This window comes from Mesocricetus auratus, unplaced genomic scaffold (assembly GCF_017639785.1).
Source record: "Mesocricetus auratus isolate SY011 unplaced genomic scaffold, BCM_Maur_2.0 Super-Scaffold_100007, whole genome shotgun sequence".
Classification (NCBI taxonomy): Eukaryota; Metazoa; Chordata; class Mammalia; order Rodentia; family Cricetidae; genus Mesocricetus; species Mesocricetus auratus.
In genome coordinates, this window is record NW_024429191.1 from 89,909,443 (window position 1) to 89,926,825 (window position 17,383).

Consider the following 17,383-nt stretch of genomic DNA (forward strand, 5'->3'; position numbering starts at 1 on the left):
TGGATGAAGTCCTTTGTGAATGTGTGTTATTGACATGTGCACAGCCATACCAAGGACCCCTAATGCCTTGGACCCATGGGAATGGCAAGGCCTTCCCCTTTTCAAATACAGATGTTGTAAGCAGGGACAGTGTAAGCCCCAGACTGCTCCTCTACAGAGACCCCCATCCTACCCTACCCAGATTAGCCAACCACCTCCATCATGTCCACACACTGAGTTTCCAGGCTACTGTTGTGTCTCCATCAAAGTACTCGACCTCCATCCAATTCTAACATCCAGTTTTCTGCATATGTGCCTGTCATTTCTTCATTCTTGTTGCCCTAGTGAGGGCAGCCCCTAGGCCATGCCGTTTGCAGCACAGTGCATCTCAAAGGCAGGCAGAAATGGCTCAAGAAGGTACCACACAGTTTGTGGATCCATGACCTCCCAGACATATTTTGATGATGTAAGGGGTAAAATACATTTGAATGGAAGTTCCTAGTCTTACAAAGCAGTAAGCAGAATTTAATTGAGTAAATGAAATCCCGTCTTAGTATTAAGATCCGTTTCAATAAAGCTGGAAGATTTTGCTGACAAACTTGTAACACATAGTTTCTACTGCAACTCAGCAAGTAACCATAGTGGGCTGGTGGTTGATACCTAATGCAATTTATGTAAATGATGAAGTCATAAACCAGAGTAAGATCATCTGTGGTTGATTAGCAATGTCTGCCATAGGAATGGTGAAATAGTCCCGGTGATTAACAATGTCTACCATAAGCCATGGACATTACAAAATAAAAGTTCTTGTTTTGAAAATTAGAGTTGTGGGGCTGGAGAGATGGCTCAGAGGTTAAGAGCACTGAAGGCTCATCCAGAGGGATCTGTGTCCTCTTCTGGCCTGTAGGTACACGTGCAGACAGAATACTTTATACATAATAAATAAATAAATCTTTAAAAAAAAAGAAAATTAGCGTTGTTTGGACTATCACTGAATAATTATTTTAGGAATTATCACAGAATACAGAACAGAGAAGAAATAATTAATGCTTTAAGAGGTAGATGCATGAAGCGATGTTCAAGGATAGTTTTTTTAAACATTTTTGTTTATTTTTTGAGAATGCCATACATTTATTTTGATCATATCCCCCCAACTCCTTCCAGATCTTTCCCCACCTCCCTACCCACTAAATAAAGTCTGATTCATGCTGGCCAGTACTCCTAAATGTGAGGCAGTGGAATTAATATACCCAGCCACTCCACTGAAGAAGACTGGTTTCCCTCCAGCTATCAGTTACGAGTACCTTCTTGTCCAGGGGTGAACCTTTGTACCCACTTCCCCTCCTCCACACTGTGGTTGTGCATACCTGTTAAAGCAGGTGTGGAAATCCCCTCTCTAAGCACCGGGTCCAGTCATAGACAATGAGGTCAACTTTGATTTCTACATAGGACACTGGTTTCACTTTTTTTGTTGCCCTAAAATAATTTATTAGGCAGACTGATCTTCCAGCCACCTACACCTGCCCTTGGCACTGTTACCCCAGCCCTTGATTCTGAAACAATCTGATCAGGTCCCAAGACCTGCATTGGAAATCAGGCAAGCTCAGCGCAGGTGACTATAAATGTATAGCTGTTGGTTGTAACCAGACAGGAGATTGACATAGACCGACATACTTCTTGTACATCGGGGGGGATAGTGCTTTCTCTCTTGTCTGTAGACCTCTCCTCCATCTTTCAGACATGCCAAAGACAGGGGAGTGGGTGAACAAACTCCTAATTTGAAACCAAAGCTAGGTTTTATTGGCTTCACTTGAAGACTATTGCAGGTTGTTTCCCAGTCTGTTTTGTAACGGACTTTTGCTGTCCTGGTAAAATGGACAGATATAGGTGGTGCTGTGCAGCTCTCGACTCTTCTTGTCTGGAGTTCTGATGTGATGCCTGAAGCTGCTCTGTATCCAGGAGGATGAAAAGCCACCAAGTATCTAAGGAAGGGGTATAGAAAAGTAGGAGGGGCACAGGTTTGAAGATCACTCTGTGCCAAGCCAGCCCCGCACAACCACATGCCTTCTTTCTTGTAAGACTTTTTTTTTTCTGAGACAGGGTTTCTCTGTGTAGCCCTGGCTATTCTGGGCTGGCTGGCTTTGAACTCGGAGATCCTCCTGCCTCTGCCTCCTGAGTGCTGGAATTTATGGCATGTTCCCCCAGGCCCAGCACTCACAAGAGAATTTTTTAATGATTTCTTTTTATTTTAGTAATTATGTATGTGCATTTGGGCGGTGCCCCATGTGCGTGCAGGTGTCCTCAGATGCCAGAGAGGGCATCAGATCTCCTGGACCTGGAGCTGGCAGCAGTTCAAAGCCCTTATGATGTAGGGGCTAACTTGGATCTGTTGGAGGAGCAGCCAGTGCTCTTTAACCACTGAGTCAGCCCCTAACAACTAAACTGTAAAACTGCCACCATTCAATTTGTATTATTTGTAGCTCACAGGATGCCTTTATTTTTATTACTTCTATTTATTTATATTTATGTAGTGTGTGTGGTGTGGGTTTGTGTCCGTGTGTCTGTGTGTCACAGAGCATGTGCAGAGCCCAGGGGAGAACTTTCAGGGGTTGGTTCTCTCAGTCCCCTAAGTGTGTTCTGGGGATAGAACTCCGGATGTCAGCCTTGGTAGCAAGTACCTTTACCTGCTAAGGCATCTAGACAGCCCACTCACAGTGTTTCTAAAATAACTATTTACAACTGTGATTTGATTTCTTAGGTTTGGGACCTATACTAAGTTTGGAAGTTGCTTTAATTGGCTCTCAAATCATGTCAAACAAACAGCCTTAAAATGTCAAAGGGTCACAGAGAAAAATGTGTATGGTACCAGCAAGCAAAGGTAGCAATGGGGTCCTGAGAAGATGAAGGCAAGGAAGGCCAGGGTGATGTCTCTGCCATGTTCTGTCTGTAAGTGCGCAGTCTAGGCATCAGCAACCCTCTCTAAGCAGCACTTCCCAAAGTCCTGGATGTCAACACCTTAGAGACTTGAGTCAGAGAGAGCCCATCTGTACACACAACCTCCGCCCACCTCCAGCTTCCCCAGTAAACAAAGGCTCACTGAGTCAGCTCCTGGCACTGGGTTCCTAATCTGGAGACCACGCCTCCCCCCCTCTCTGTGTGTGTGTGTGTGTGTGTGTGTGTGTGTGTGTGTGTGCAGCTCAGTAGAGATACTGGGTCAACTGCTATAGACACCCAGTCAAACAGTTCAGTACCCTAGCACTCATAGGCAGTGTCCTTTGTTCTTGTGACCCAGGTACAAAACTCAGAATGGCCTAGGAGGACCTGTTCTTTTCAAACAGTGACATGGTACTAATTTGTCTTGAGAAGACCAGCAAGGAATCTTAGCACATCCTGGTTTACCCAATTGAAACCATCTGTGGCCCATGCTGCCTAGCCTTTCCCTATGGGCCTAAGAAGAAACTAGTAGGGGGAGGAGTAGGGGAGCACTCCTATGACTCCCCTCTGTGCCTGGCATTGTACTGATAGGTATCTTCAGAAGTAGATTGCTTTTGAGCCTTACAAGAGCAAGATACTCTTGAGTATCAAGATCAAGATACTCATGAGTTGGTTTTCTCATGAGGGAGAAAAAGTACCTTACAAAATCAACTTGGGGAAGGTTCGTTTGGGCTCACAGTTTGTGGAAAGACAATCCGTGGTGTTGGGGGTCATGTCACAGCAGGACCAGGAGCTTGAGGCAACTGGTCACATTATACACACAGTCAGGAAGCAGAAGCTATAGACACTCATGTGCAGTTGGTCTTCTTTCTCTTTTTTATTCTGTACAGGATTCCAGTCTTTGGATGGCACCACCCATATTTAGAGTGCATTTTTCCACTTGGACTTACCTAGTCTAGAAACTCCCTCATGGTCGTGTCCATAGGTTTGTATCCTGGAGATTCTAGAGTCTGTCAAGTTGGTTACAATATTAATCATCATACAGGAACTCTACAGGCTGTGGGCTATTATCCCCATTTTTCAGAGAAGGAGGTAAGGCTATAGGAGCACAGATGACTCCTCTGGGGCCCACAGTGAGGTATGTAGGCTAGTGGTCACACCTATGCACAGTAACCAGTCTTCCTTGCAATTATGCTATGCTGATAATCGGTCCTGGAACACGAACTGAAGAGACATCTAGCACCTTGCAGTTAGACTGGTAAAGTATCTTGCAAATTCCTGTTCTTGTGACTGGAGGGCAAAGACTCCAAAGTGGAGTAGCCAGAAGATGGAAGGAACCAGACCTTTGCATTGCTATCTGGAAGAGGGTTTGCCATTTATCCTTTTGGACCATGCAGTTCATCACCTTGAGTGGATTTGTTGTAGAAGAATGATCAAAATCATTCTGATTTCTGCAATGGCCTCATTTCCTCCAGAGTCCATGATAAGCCAGTAGGGGATTCTCTGAAGCAACCAGACACGGGCATTGCACAAACTCACAGGCCCAACACAGCCGCTGGGAGGGGAAGCCCCTTCAAATGGAGGGTAGCATGTAGATGAAGAAGACACACCAGGAGCTCTCTCGGGCATGCTTTTCCACTTTTCCTTCTCCAGCCAACTCGGCCCTTGGACAAAACAGAATTTGGAAAATACACATTTCATGGAATCGAATGTAGCTTCAGGTTGTGCTTGAAGTTGGTGGAGGTGGAGAGTAGGGGAGGGAGCTGTATGGTAATAATGTCTGGAACATTCTTCCTAAGAGCCATGGCTCCACTTTTGCTTCTTAAACACGGGAGGAATGAAGTCCAGGTTCTTTCTGCTGTGTTCCCAAGACTCGTGAAAGCCAGACACTGGATTCCTGGTGAACCTAAAAGGAAAAGCCCAAATAAGTCCACAGTGTTACTGGGGAAATGACTTGAAGGACCAGTGTTTCTGATTTTTCAGGTACATGCTCCAGGCTGGGATATACTTCAAGAAGCTGAACCATAATCATCATACAGGAACTCTACAGGCTGTGGGCTATTATCCCCATTTTTCAGAGAAGGAGGTAAGGCTATAGGAGCACAGATGACTCCTCTGGGGCCCACAGTGAGGTATGTAGGCTAGTGGTCACACCTATGCACAGTAACCAGTCTTCCTTGCAATTATGCTATGCTGATAATCGGTCCTGGAACACGAACTCAAGATCATCTTTTATTGAGAAATTGTCAAAAAAAAACAAAAAAGGAGGTGGGGAAATGGATTAGTGCACTGGAAAAAGGCTAGAGGCTGGGAGTGAAAAGCAACAAAGGTTTGGCATAGAGGATTTTGCATCCTATTCTGCAGTTCACATTATATAGCATCTTCCATGGTATGTGACTGCTGATAAATATTCATTGGAAGGAGGAATGACCTAATGTAATGCAAATCACATGCAAAGAATATGCAAATCAACCCATTCTATGAAGTCAATAGGTGAGGTACCATGCATGTTAAAACTACAGAGCAACAGCTTCCAAAGACCCAGGAGAGGCTCCTAATACTAGCAGGGACCTTCCATTCTTAAAGGGACCCCATAGTCAGAAGGGACTCTACTGTCAAAGAATGCCACCAAGCATGAAACAGCCAAGCAGGGGCAGTGAGATGGCAGCAGAGAGAAAAATAGACATGGGGACAATGGCTGTTCCCTTCATCCTTGTCAAGGCAGCTTCCAAACAAGTTCTCCTTCCTGGCCCTCCCATCCTGATCACATCTGATAGTGATTGATTGGTCAAGTCAGCTGAGTGACAGGGAGGCAGGCTGATCTGCTTGTACATTAGCCACGCTACTCAAGATGGCTCCTTCAAGCCCCCCAACAAAAGAGCAAGGGACACGGAGCGGGAGCAGGAAGAGCGAGTCCCCAGCGCCACACCCAAGGCGTTTACAGGCTTTTGTATCCTTTGAAAGCTTGCTTCCCTCGAGCGTTGCAGGCTCACACCAGGACACAAATGCTTCGCACAGATCTACATGCAGACACACAGAAAGCAAGAGAAGCCCAGAGTCACGTGGATCTGGATTCTTCTGCTTTTAGCATCCTCTGGGAACCGCAGGAGGGGCTGATGTCATGAATTCTCTAGCCCCAGAGAAGGTCACAAATTGTTTCGGATTGGAACCCTTGGCTCTGTTTGCTTTCAGTGACTCTCAGACCTCCTGACAGGACAGGCGGACATGGAAATAAGTCAGGGGTGACCCTGTTGCTGACCCGTAGCCTCACCAGCCGACTCCTGATTGCAACCTTCTGGCTTCAGTAACAGCCTTTAATTCAGGCCTTCTGGCTTCTCGGAGGCCACAGTTGCAGTTCAGCGGCAGTAAACAAGGGTCAGGTCAGATGTTCTATGCCCTCGGTTCACAGTGTGACAAGCCAAGGTAGGAAGAAGGTGGGGAGCAGGGGGTGGGGTAGGGGCACTTCAGGAAGGAGCAGAGAGAAGAAGGTTCTAATCATTCAGCAAACCCATACCTCCCTTTGCCTAAGTGCCCATCTTTTAAGCCCATGCGCAGAGCTGGTGTATTTCAGTCATGGGATGCAAACCTAATATGTGTGTTTGGATCCTGACTCTCAAAGCCCTACCTTCCAACCTCTGCTGGAATTAGATCATAAAAGCCACTCTCACAGCTATGCAGTAATACAGTAGGGCATGAAGGCAGACTCTGACTAACGTTTATATATACACAGCACAGACACTATTTATGAGGGCCACACACACACACACACACCTTTGCATGTACCTTCATTGTCACACCTCTGTAAACAGGGACATGGGCTTTTTTTTTTTTTTTTTACAAAGGATCTTATATGTGAGGCAACTTACACCAAAGAATGGAGGTGTTCTGCTCTCTACAGCCCGGGGCATGGGGTCAGCAACACCGCACGCAGACAGTGGTGTCTCTCAGGATGAGTGGGATACTTCCTCCCATCCAGCTGTCCCCGTTTCAAAGATGCTAAACCTGAGACCCCGCAGGAAACACCTCCACAGGTGAAGGCAACACTTCTGGGAAGTAAGGATGGAACTTGGGGTGGGAGATGGGCTGAACTTCCAGTGTAGGTGGCTCTCCAGTCCACAACCACTAAGCATGGTTGTCAGATGCTCATCCCTGTCCCCCAAACCCCCACCCCAGGTCTGGCCCCACCACTTCAGCAAGCACTCACAGTTGGAGCCCTGACTCCTGTAGCAATGTGCTTATATGCCAACTGGACCGTTTCTAGTGAGTAGATCCTATTGACACAAAATAGTGCCAACAGGGCTGACTGGGGTCTTGCCTCAGTCAGAAATGGGCTGCCACACCAAGGTCAGGGCCCGGCTTTGGATCCCCAGCACTCATGTAAAAAGCCAGGCACATCAAGGTACATCCCCCCACTTCTAGGGAGATAGAGTCAGGCAGATCCCTGGGGTTCACTGGCTAGCCAGTCTAATCAGTGAGAGACTGTCTCAAAAATAATGAGTCATTAAAAGCCCAGCATTGACCTCTGGACCCCAGACACTGGTGCATACATATTCTCGGGGAGACTGCATATGCGAATACAACACCACCAAGATAGCTTGAACTCCGAACATTGAACAACTCTAGTAATCTCTTAAATTCTGATGGACCTCTCCCAGCCCACAGGCCATGGCTGACCCGGGTTCTTCCACAAGTTACCTTTGCTCTGTTTCTCCAGCTCAAATTCAAACACATCCTATCTTTAGAAGAATTTATTTTCAACTCCAAGGTCCTTTCAGGCTTAAGAAGTTGCAAGGCAAATAATGTAAAAAGATGAAAGTTGCCGGGAGGAAGTGCATGCCGATAAGGAGAGCTTTACAGGGCTGTAAACCCAGGCCTTGACTCTCTCTGGAGGCACTGGACTGTCTTTCCAGGCTTTTCTAGACTCAGCCCCTCTCTGCAGGAGAGCAGCCCCCTCGGTAGGAGAAAATTCATACACTATTGAACACGCTCCTCCTCCGGTGACAAGCGCTCATCTGAGCTTCCATTTTGCAGAGCTGGTGGCAGGTGAGCCGCCTGTTTTGTTTAGTTGTTTCAGTGACTGGCGTGTGTTGAGCTGGACAGGCTTTCTGAAATGCATGTTTTGCTTTTGCAACCTGGGACACCTTTGTGGCCCATGGCCATGGGGAGCTCTGCTCGGCCCCACATCAGGAAGGCTTCAGAGTAACATCTACCATGCCACCCAGGCAAGATTCACAGTCACCAAGGTTAAGCAGGATGAAGTCCTTTGGGGGGAGGAGCTAGCATAGTGTATAACAAGGGGTTCTAACCCTTTCTATCCCGGACAGTTTGCTGGATGAGGACCTTTCTTTGAGTCCTAGCTCGGATGGCCCCGAATTGCTGAACTAAGAGAGCCATTTTACTCTCACACTTCCATTTGTTATATAAAGGATGAGTAAGTAGTTGGGAGTGTGTCTCTCACTGAGCCTGGTGGGAATGGATCAAAGCTGAAGCCCTGGGCTTGATTCCCAGCACTGTGTAAATAGGGCGTGGTGGTGGTGGTACACTTTTAGGCTGGAGGCAAGAAGAGTTCATGGTTATCCTTAACTAAGCTAGCCGAGTTCAAGGTCGGCCTGGGCTACGTAAGAACCTATCTCTAAAAAAGAAAAAAACTGAGGTAAAGAGTGAACAGATCAAGCGGTTCCTGATTAGTAGAACTCACTACCACGTCATCAGGGGGACAGGTGATTGTCAGACTTCCGAGACTGACCAAGCTGAGATGCCATGCGTGGGAAGAGACAGTATTGGATCAGTTTTAGGCAAGACTGGCCCCTGAAGGCAGGAGGCCCTAGAGGCCGTTGTGAAGGTCATACATGGGTCTAGTTTCTTCCACAAAGGGCATGCTCTTCAGGCTGAAGTGAAGTCTTCATTCTTTGGTGCAGAGAGCCCCTGTATGCTGTGTCCCAAGTCATAGCTCCCTGCTGCACACGCCACATATGAAAAAGACACTGAAACTTGAATGCCAGCCATGAGAAGGCTCAGAACGAGTTCAGGCTTCCCCCAACGGACTAGATTTCAGCCAGGGCAGAGATGAGAATAAAGGCTGAGAGCTGGCCATCCTTGTCCACTCTCTTAAGAAGCATGGCCAGATGTCTTCATGTTGTTTAGATGGGCGGGGGAGGGGAGGCTGGAGAGATAGCTCAGTGGTTAAGAGCACTGGCTGCTCTTCTAAAGGTCCTGGGTTCAAATCCCAGCAACCACGTGGTGGCTCACAACCATCTGTAACAAGATCTGGTGCCCTCTTCTGGTATGGATGAAAGTGAAGCGCTCATACACGTAAGATAAACACATAAATAAATGTTAAAAATAAAAGCAAGTCAGACGACCCCTCTTCTCTCTCTCTCTCTCTCTCTCTCTCTGTCCTGTCCTCCCCTCTTCTCCTTTCCCTCCTTTTCCTGTTCTGATGTCTCCCTCTCCTTTCTTCCCCACCCTCCTTGATATTCCCCATGGGAAACGCATGCATGGCAAGGAGACAGAAGAGCCAGAGGTGCTGATGGTAAGTCTATCTCCAGGGACACTAGCCACAGTGCTTTCCTTTGTTATTGTCACCAAAGGGTAGTAAAAACTACATGCATAGAGTGAACTATAAAAGCACATTCCCCTTCTGAGAATGGGGAAATATGAAAATATCGAAAGGGGAAAAGGCTGGAAAGGGGCTTCCAGCAGACCCTTGTCCAAAGGAGGACAATGCTAGAGGCGTCCGCAGCTCTGGTCTCTTGTAAGAGAGAGAGGAGGGGAGGTGAGCAGATGTGTCTGGAGAAATACTCCACGCCACTTTCAGAAACAGCCGATGTCACATCTCCCTGGCAAGACTGACTCTCAATAAATGATTCCCAGAGGGAGGCTGCAGTGGCTGTGTTTACTTAAAGGTCCTAGGATATTTGCACTTAAGTAAGAAGCTTTCTCTATCAAAAAGCTGTCATGTGAACAGTGTAGTCCAGATCCAGAAAATTCTGCACATAGAGTAATTGATATCCTCCAAACACTGGGAAATACACAATGCTTCAGCTTGCCCTAAAGCGGCATGCTTTCATTCAAAAACACCAACGTCCTGGAGATGCAGTTCACCAACTGAAGGGCTTGACTAACACACACGAAGCTCAGGGTGTGATCCACGGCACTGCCTAACTCGGGTTTCTTAGGGTTCTCACCTGCACTTAGAGAAGTTGAACAGAATCAGAAGCTCAAGGTCATCTTTGGCTACTCACAGAGTTTGAGGCCAACCAGGACTACTACATCAGATCCTATCTTTTTTTTTGTTTGTTTTGTTTTGTTTTGTTTTTCAAGACAGGGTTTCTCTGTATTGTTTTGGAGGCTGTCCTGGAACTCTCTCTGTAGACGAGGCTGGCCTCAAACTTACAGAGATCTGCCTGCCTCTGCTTCCTGAGTGCTGGGACTAAAGGCGTGCGCCACCAACACGCTGGGGCCATCAGATCCAATCTTAAAAGGTAATAAAGAATGGGGCTGGGGAGATCGCTCAGCTGTTCTCTCCCAAGGGACCTTGGGTTCTCAGTACCCATGGCAGGTGGCTTGAAAGCACCTATAAATTCAGCTCCAAGGAACCCAATGACTGTGGCCTCTTCAGGCACCTGAGCGAACACACACACACGTGTATGCTCACACGCAGACACACAGACATACCTACACATAGTTAAAAATTAGAAAAATAAACACTGAAAAAATTAATAAAAACAAAATAAAAACAGTCACTCTGCTGTGGGTCCTGGGAAACAGTACTGTCTGACAAGATAAATATATATATATATATATATATATATATATATATATATATATATTTACAAGCTGACAGCTCATTTTACCGCTCAGAGAAGACAAAGACTCAGGGATTCCAAAGCCACGAAGGAAGAGATGAAACGCATGGATGCCAGGCAGTGTTTAAGTGCTGTGGTAGGAAGATGGGACAGTGGGGAGACAGCCCTGGGTGACATTGAGCAAAGCCCTGACAGGCGTTGTGTGGACGGAGGCAAATCTACACAGCCTTTGGATCGTCCGGGAGTTTCCTGAGCAGCTCGGATTGTGTCCTTCTGCCCTCCCCAAGCATGCCCCCCCCACCCAGGGCATGAGGTGCAAATGAAAACTGGAAGGGTGGAGAAGTGACAGAAACCACGTCACCCTGTCCTTGTTGCCATCTGGTGGGCCCTGGAAACCATCAGCGGATTTAGTTACCATGTTTACACAGCAGGCAGGACACACACTGTTCACTCTGGGCGTCCCCAGAGCTGTTGGAATGGACTCTGCTTCCCTGGATTCCTGAACCCACACCCAGGCTTCTCCCCCCTCCACCCCTGAGTGTGGCCCCCATACTTGGGGGCTGGAGCTCCACCTCTCCTGGGCTTCAAGAAGCCTCCTAGACTACCCCAAGTGTAGTGCAGTGTAGGCTGCCTGAGGCCTGGAATAGGTCACATCTAGCTCACGCCTGGGGCCTGGGTGTCAGTTTGGGAAGGAGGACTTGAGAGCATGTTGCCTAACCCAGGAAGGATGGTCCTCCAGCTGCACAAGCTGCCAGGCTGAGGAGTGAATCGCAGACAATGCAAACCACAGTGCCTGGACCACAGGAACAGTTCACTGGACTGTCAGTAGACTATTAATAACCTGTTTCAGATACAGGACATATGTACCTGCTTACAAAGTAGGTGGCATGCGGTGGGGTTTCCCACGTGATCCCCCCTCCATTAAAAAACAAACAACATTTCTGGAGAGAAAAGGCCGATGGTTTAAAAGGCTCACTTCTCACCAACTGCACCAGCTAATAAACGATGACCAGAATTTGAACGTGGGTTCCTGTTCTCCGCCTAACTTTGGGGGATAAAGTCATGGATGAGCTGTCATTCTTCTGAACATGCTGACTTACTTCCCTTTCAACTTAGAACAGGAAGGGGTGGTTTTTGTGAGGAGGGGCTGAGGAAAGGACTATGCTGGTGAAGACCTTGTCTAGGGAACATAAGAACCCTCATTCAATCCTGGAATCCACACTGAAAGAATAAGTTAAAGTTGGTGTGACCAAGAATAATGGTACACACCTGCTGTTCCAGGACTCAGGAGGCGCAGCAGGAGGATCACATGTTCAAGGCTAGCCTCGGGTACGTAAGACCCTGACAACGAAAGGCCAGCACTGGCTGGTAAGGTCAGCTGGACTCACTGGTGAACCCAATGGCCTCTCCACCCAGCTCTAAGCCAACGGAATAACTTGTGTCCAAAAAAAAAAAAAAGGTGAATGATAACACACATGTGTGGATAGACCCCCTCCATTTGCACACGCGAACACGCATACACACAGAGTACAGAAGAAGTAAATGACTCGGGAGAGTGAGCCTTAACCTTAGCAGCCGATCTCAGAGCACTTGACCCGTCTCCCCTGGTGGGGGTGCTTGGTAGGATGTGGCGAAGAACCGAGCAAGAGGTGGTTCGGGGGATGAGACAAGGATGGGCAACCAAGCAAGGTTCTCAGTCCTGTAACACAGTTGCCTTGGTAATCTCTGGCCTTCATTTGCATAGCGCCTTGGGCCAAATGTTACCGACCCACTGGGGTTGGTTTCTCATTTCAGTGTGGACGTTTGTTATAGGAAAGGTTGGACTGACCTGTGGCCTCTAGATGGAAATGAGGAAGCAAGAGGCCCAGGGAGGTGAGAGGTCCCATCTGCAGTCACTCAGTGATTTAGCTCAGAACCCGAAGCCGGGGCAATCCAGGCTCCCTCTAGTCACCCGGCCTTCCTTCCAGCAGACTGTCCAGAGGCGTGCGGCCTCCTTCATCTTTGGGCTGACGTTGCCAGGCAAGCAAATAAGGATCCATATTTGGAAAAAGAATATTCCAGATTGCCCTACCCCTTTCCACCTCAGACCTCGAAGACACTTTCAGCCAAGGACCTAAATAGACCCTGAGGCCAGGCAGGGTCTACTCTCCCTGTGTGAAGAAGAAATGCTTCTCCCACCCAGGACTGACCAGGCCAGTGGGTGGACCAGTCTGGGCCAAACCAAACAGGGACACAGCACCAAAGCACTGTTGACAAACTGGGTGTGTTAATGGCCTCAGCTAAGGCCCAAAGAGGACAAGTTAGAGCCCCAGGCTGCAGAGAAGCTTGAAGAGGCTAGGAGCTAAGTGCAGCCTCCCATGTTGCTACCCTCTACCCTAGCCTCACTACCCCTTGCAGAAGTCCTAGTGTTTCTCTGCTCCCTCCCTCCCTCCCTCCCTCCCTCCCTCCCTCCCTCCCTCCCTCCCTCCCTCCCTCCCTCCTTCCCTCCCTCCCTCCCTCAGTCCCTCTCTCTCTCTCTCTCTCTCTCTCTCTCTCTCTCTCTCTCTACTTACACACACACACACACACACACACACACACACACACACCATATCACACCACACACAGGACAGGGAGGGGAGTGATAGACAAGAGATGGGGGACCAAAGAGAAAGAAGCAAGGGTCTCTCTCTCTCTCTCTCTCTCTCTCTCTCTCTCTCTCTCTCTCTCTCTCTCTCTCTCTCTGTGTGTGTGTGTGTGTGTGTGTGTGTGTGTGTGTGTGTGTGTGTGGTGCACTTACTGGTTTTCCTGAAGACAAGCTGTTTAACTAGGCAGGTTGAGAATTTTCAGCCTCTAACTGGTGTGTTCTAATCCTATTAAATATGTACCAGCTTCAAAACTGAGCTTTTAGAAAACACTCTTCCAACCCTTAGCCACTCCACCCCCACCGACTCCTCTTACCCAGTGTGACTCCCTGAGCTCCAGCCTGAGAAGCCTTTGCTCAGTTGCTGGCCCGAGTCCCACCAGCAGTTTCTCTTTTCTTTATTCTTTTTTCCCCTCTTTCTTTTCTTTTCTTCTTTTTTTTTTTTCAAGGATTTGGGCTGTGACTCAGCTACCTGCAGCTGTTCCCCAGTTACCACCCACATAAAGGAATTTCTGATATTAAAACGGGTGACAAACTTCCTCCCGCCTTCCCCCAACATATTAGTTTGATTGACGTCCATAGCCCAAGTGGCGAAGCTCACCCTCACTGGTTCCTCTCGGTTCACTTGGTGATGGGTTTCATTCTACCCACCCTTGGCTGTGCTAGAGACCAGGGAAGTACCATTCGGGAGGACGTTTACAGAGCAATCTAGAGACCAGGGAAGTACCATTCGGGAGGATGTTTACAGAGCAATCATCTAGCAAATCTAAAGGAGGGAATTTCATTCTCTTTTTATCAATGACTTATTAGACTCTCTTCCTACCATTGTAATAAATCTTCCTAATTGCTCCCACAGTGTGGAATGTCATCAAGCAGGGAGAGAAAGGGGCAAGTCACAAATGGAGAAAGCTCCACAGAGCCCTGAGGTGGTGGCTCAGTGGGTCGAGACTTATTCTGCAATCATAAAGACCTGAGTTTGAATTCAGTACCCATGTAAGAAAAAAAAGCCAGCCATGGCTGTGCTTGCCCATAACACCAGCACTGGGGGTAGGCAGATCCCAAGGGCGTGCTGGTCAGCCAGCCTAGTCGAAACAGAAAGTTTCTGATTCAGTGAGAGACTATGTCTCAACTTAGAGCTGTGGAGGAGGCCACCTGCCATCTTACTCTGGCCTCTGCATGTGCATACCTGTGCAGACACATGCATGTATACACACATATATACACATATACACATATTCATATTCTTGCACCACACATGTAACACACATGTGCACACACACACACACACACACACATACACACACACCAAATTAAGTCTCATAGGGCCATTCAGAGCTAATTTGGGCCACCTGCCTCTCCCTGGCATGTGAAGCAGATGGAATTGTTTCTACCAGAGCACACTCAGTCAGGACCCACAGGGCTAGGTTTAGAAGGGGCCGGCTTCGTCTATCTTCTTGTGGATATATGGGACTTGTTGGGTGGGTGGAGAAGACTTGTGGTGTAAACCATCCAGGTGGCTCTGAAGTCACCCAGCTGATCTCCCATGAGAGGTCCTGTCTCACCCTGAGCTCATCAACTTCATGCTTCTGTTTGAAGGAGGACATGGGCGAAGGCAGTAAAACCTGCCCAATGGGTTGTCATCTTTAGACACTAAACTTAAAGGTGGGCACTCCACAGCAGCCTTTTCAACACTCACATGCTCACATCCCCGGACCTGGAGTACCTGGATTCCTGCCTATTTGGCGGACACTCAGCCAGGGAGCACCAGAGTGGTCCCACTAGTCCCATCAACTCATCCAGAGGCCATGTGTCCTTGCTTCTGGGCAGGGGCTGGTAATGTGATCTTGGAAGGCAGTGCCAAAACCCCCTATTGGGAATTCAGCCAATCCCAGGGCTCCTTGGGGAAGAAAATTCCTTTCCTTGACCTCTGCAGGTGATCAGATTGAGGTTCCCACAGCTTGAAATTTGATTTGATCTTTGATCCCTGCTTGCACAGCTGCAACAGTTATTATACACCATAAAGCATCCGAATTCACTGCTTCTTGTTCACCTGCCCTCCACCCAGAGGGCGTGGGGAGGGGGAGGGCAATGGCAAGCTCTCCTGGGCCAGGGCAGAAGATTCTCTGTTTTTCACCTGGGGGCTCTCCCTCCAATCCAGTTCTGGGTTCTAGTTGTTTTCATTCCCAGGACTTAACCCCAAATTCCAAGAGAAGGAACACTTTCGGGTCCTATCAAATGAGACCACGTGGTTTAGCAAAAGAGAATAAAAAAGTGCTGTGAGTTAAGGCCAAGGTTCAGAAGAACAGTACGTGAGCGCCTGCAGCTCTTGATGGAGAAGGGTCCTCACTTCTCTGTGGTAGAGGGATTGATCTGTGGAGGGGAGATGCAGCTAGGGATGTGAGTTTAACATGTCAGTCTGTAAGAAGTTACAAGATGGGGATGTAGAGATGCATCCATAGTTAAGAGCACTTGCTGCTCTTATAGATGATCCAGGCTCAGTTCCCAGCAACCAACCAGTGGTTCACAACTATTGTAACTCCATTTCCAGGCAAATCAGGGCTGTGTCAGGTTCTGGTACACATACATACGTTCAGGCAAAGCACTCATATACATACAATAATAAATAAATAAATAGATAAATAAATAAATATATTTTAAAAAATGTAACAAGAGGGGCTGGCCAGATGACTCCGTGGCCAGGCTTGCTGCCAAGCCTGAAGACCTACGTTCAATCCCTGGTTTATATATGGTTTATATGCTGGAAGGGAAGAACCAATTCCTGTTGTCCTCTGACCTCAACATGTATGTATGCTATATCATGCCAATACCTATGCAATCACACAAGATAAATACATTTCAATGGAATAATAATAGTAAAAACTTGGGAAAAGTTTTGAAGTGACATGATTGGAGATGCATTTCTGTATCCTGGGTATTTTGTCAGTCACCTGACTTGCATAGAAACAGCGAAGCCTCACATCTTCCATGAAGAGTACACTGTTGTCCACTTATTGTACACACAAGGAGAGTCAAATTTAACAGCTGGATTAATATGGCACGGTGAGTGGACAGTGTTGAGATCCCCTCTTCTACCCAAAGGCACTTGAACTCAAGCTCTTAACCAAATTCATGTTCTGCCCCTCTTTATGTTATTTTATTTGCTGGTTGGTTGTTGTGTATTTGTTTATACTGAAGAATTGTGCGATTAGGAGAATAACGATCTCTCATGTCGGCTGGCAAGGAAGCTCAGTGGATAGAGAACTTACCCAGCATGCCCGGGACTACTTCACCAGTACCGCATAAAGTAGGTGTGGTTGGTACAACAACTATCATCCCAACACCCGGAAAGTGGAGGCAGGAGGATCCAGAGTTCATGACCATCTGCTATAGAGCAAGCTTGATGCCAGCCTCTGTTACATAAGACCCTGTCTCAGAACATAAATAAAAATAACTAGATAGGACCCAAGAGATTGCTCAGTGAAGCTAAAACCATTAGCTATGGAAGCCTGACAGCCAAAGAACTCACATAAGAACCTAGATGTGACAGCGCACACCTGGAATTCCCTACATCCTTAGTGGTCCTAGTGGGTGGAATCATCTGAAAACTCACAGGCTTGCTAATCTGAAACACACAGTGCAAAAGCAAGAGAGGCCTTGCCTCAGTGTAGTGGAAGGACAGAGCTGATTCCTGAAAATCATCCTCTGACCTCAAAATATGCTCTAAACAAACTGTACACAAATGCACACACCACAATAAACAAAAAATAAATTCATTAAAAACAAAAAAACCAACACCATACTTCCCCACTCTGTCCAGAAAACCACCTCTGACACCAGAAAACCAGCCTGACAGATGTGTGGAAGGTGAGGACATTGGCAGTGAGTAGGTTTCAAGGGTTTGCCATACCCTGCTGCTGTCCCCAAACTGCCAAGTTTGCATACAGTTTCTGGCCGGCAGAAGAGTCCCTTCCCCCTCTTCCAGGAGTTTCAAGTAAGACCCTACTTCACTGGAGCCCATGGCTTCATGAAACACGGGGAG

General features: G+C 47.5%; 1 long non-coding RNA gene across 1 annotated transcript in view; it reads right to left on the bottom strand.

Annotated features, from left to right (window-relative positions):
* Positions 1-3,766: 3,766 nt before the first annotated feature.
* Positions 3,767-17,383, bottom strand: part of LOC121141551 — a 67,139-nt gene continuing 53,522 nt past the window's right edge. Inside the window, exon 2 of the long non-coding RNA XR_005878493.1 lies at positions 3,767-4,819. This is a non-coding gene — a long non-coding RNA (uncharacterized LOC121141551). The remainder of the gene's footprint in view (positions 4,820-17,383) is intronic.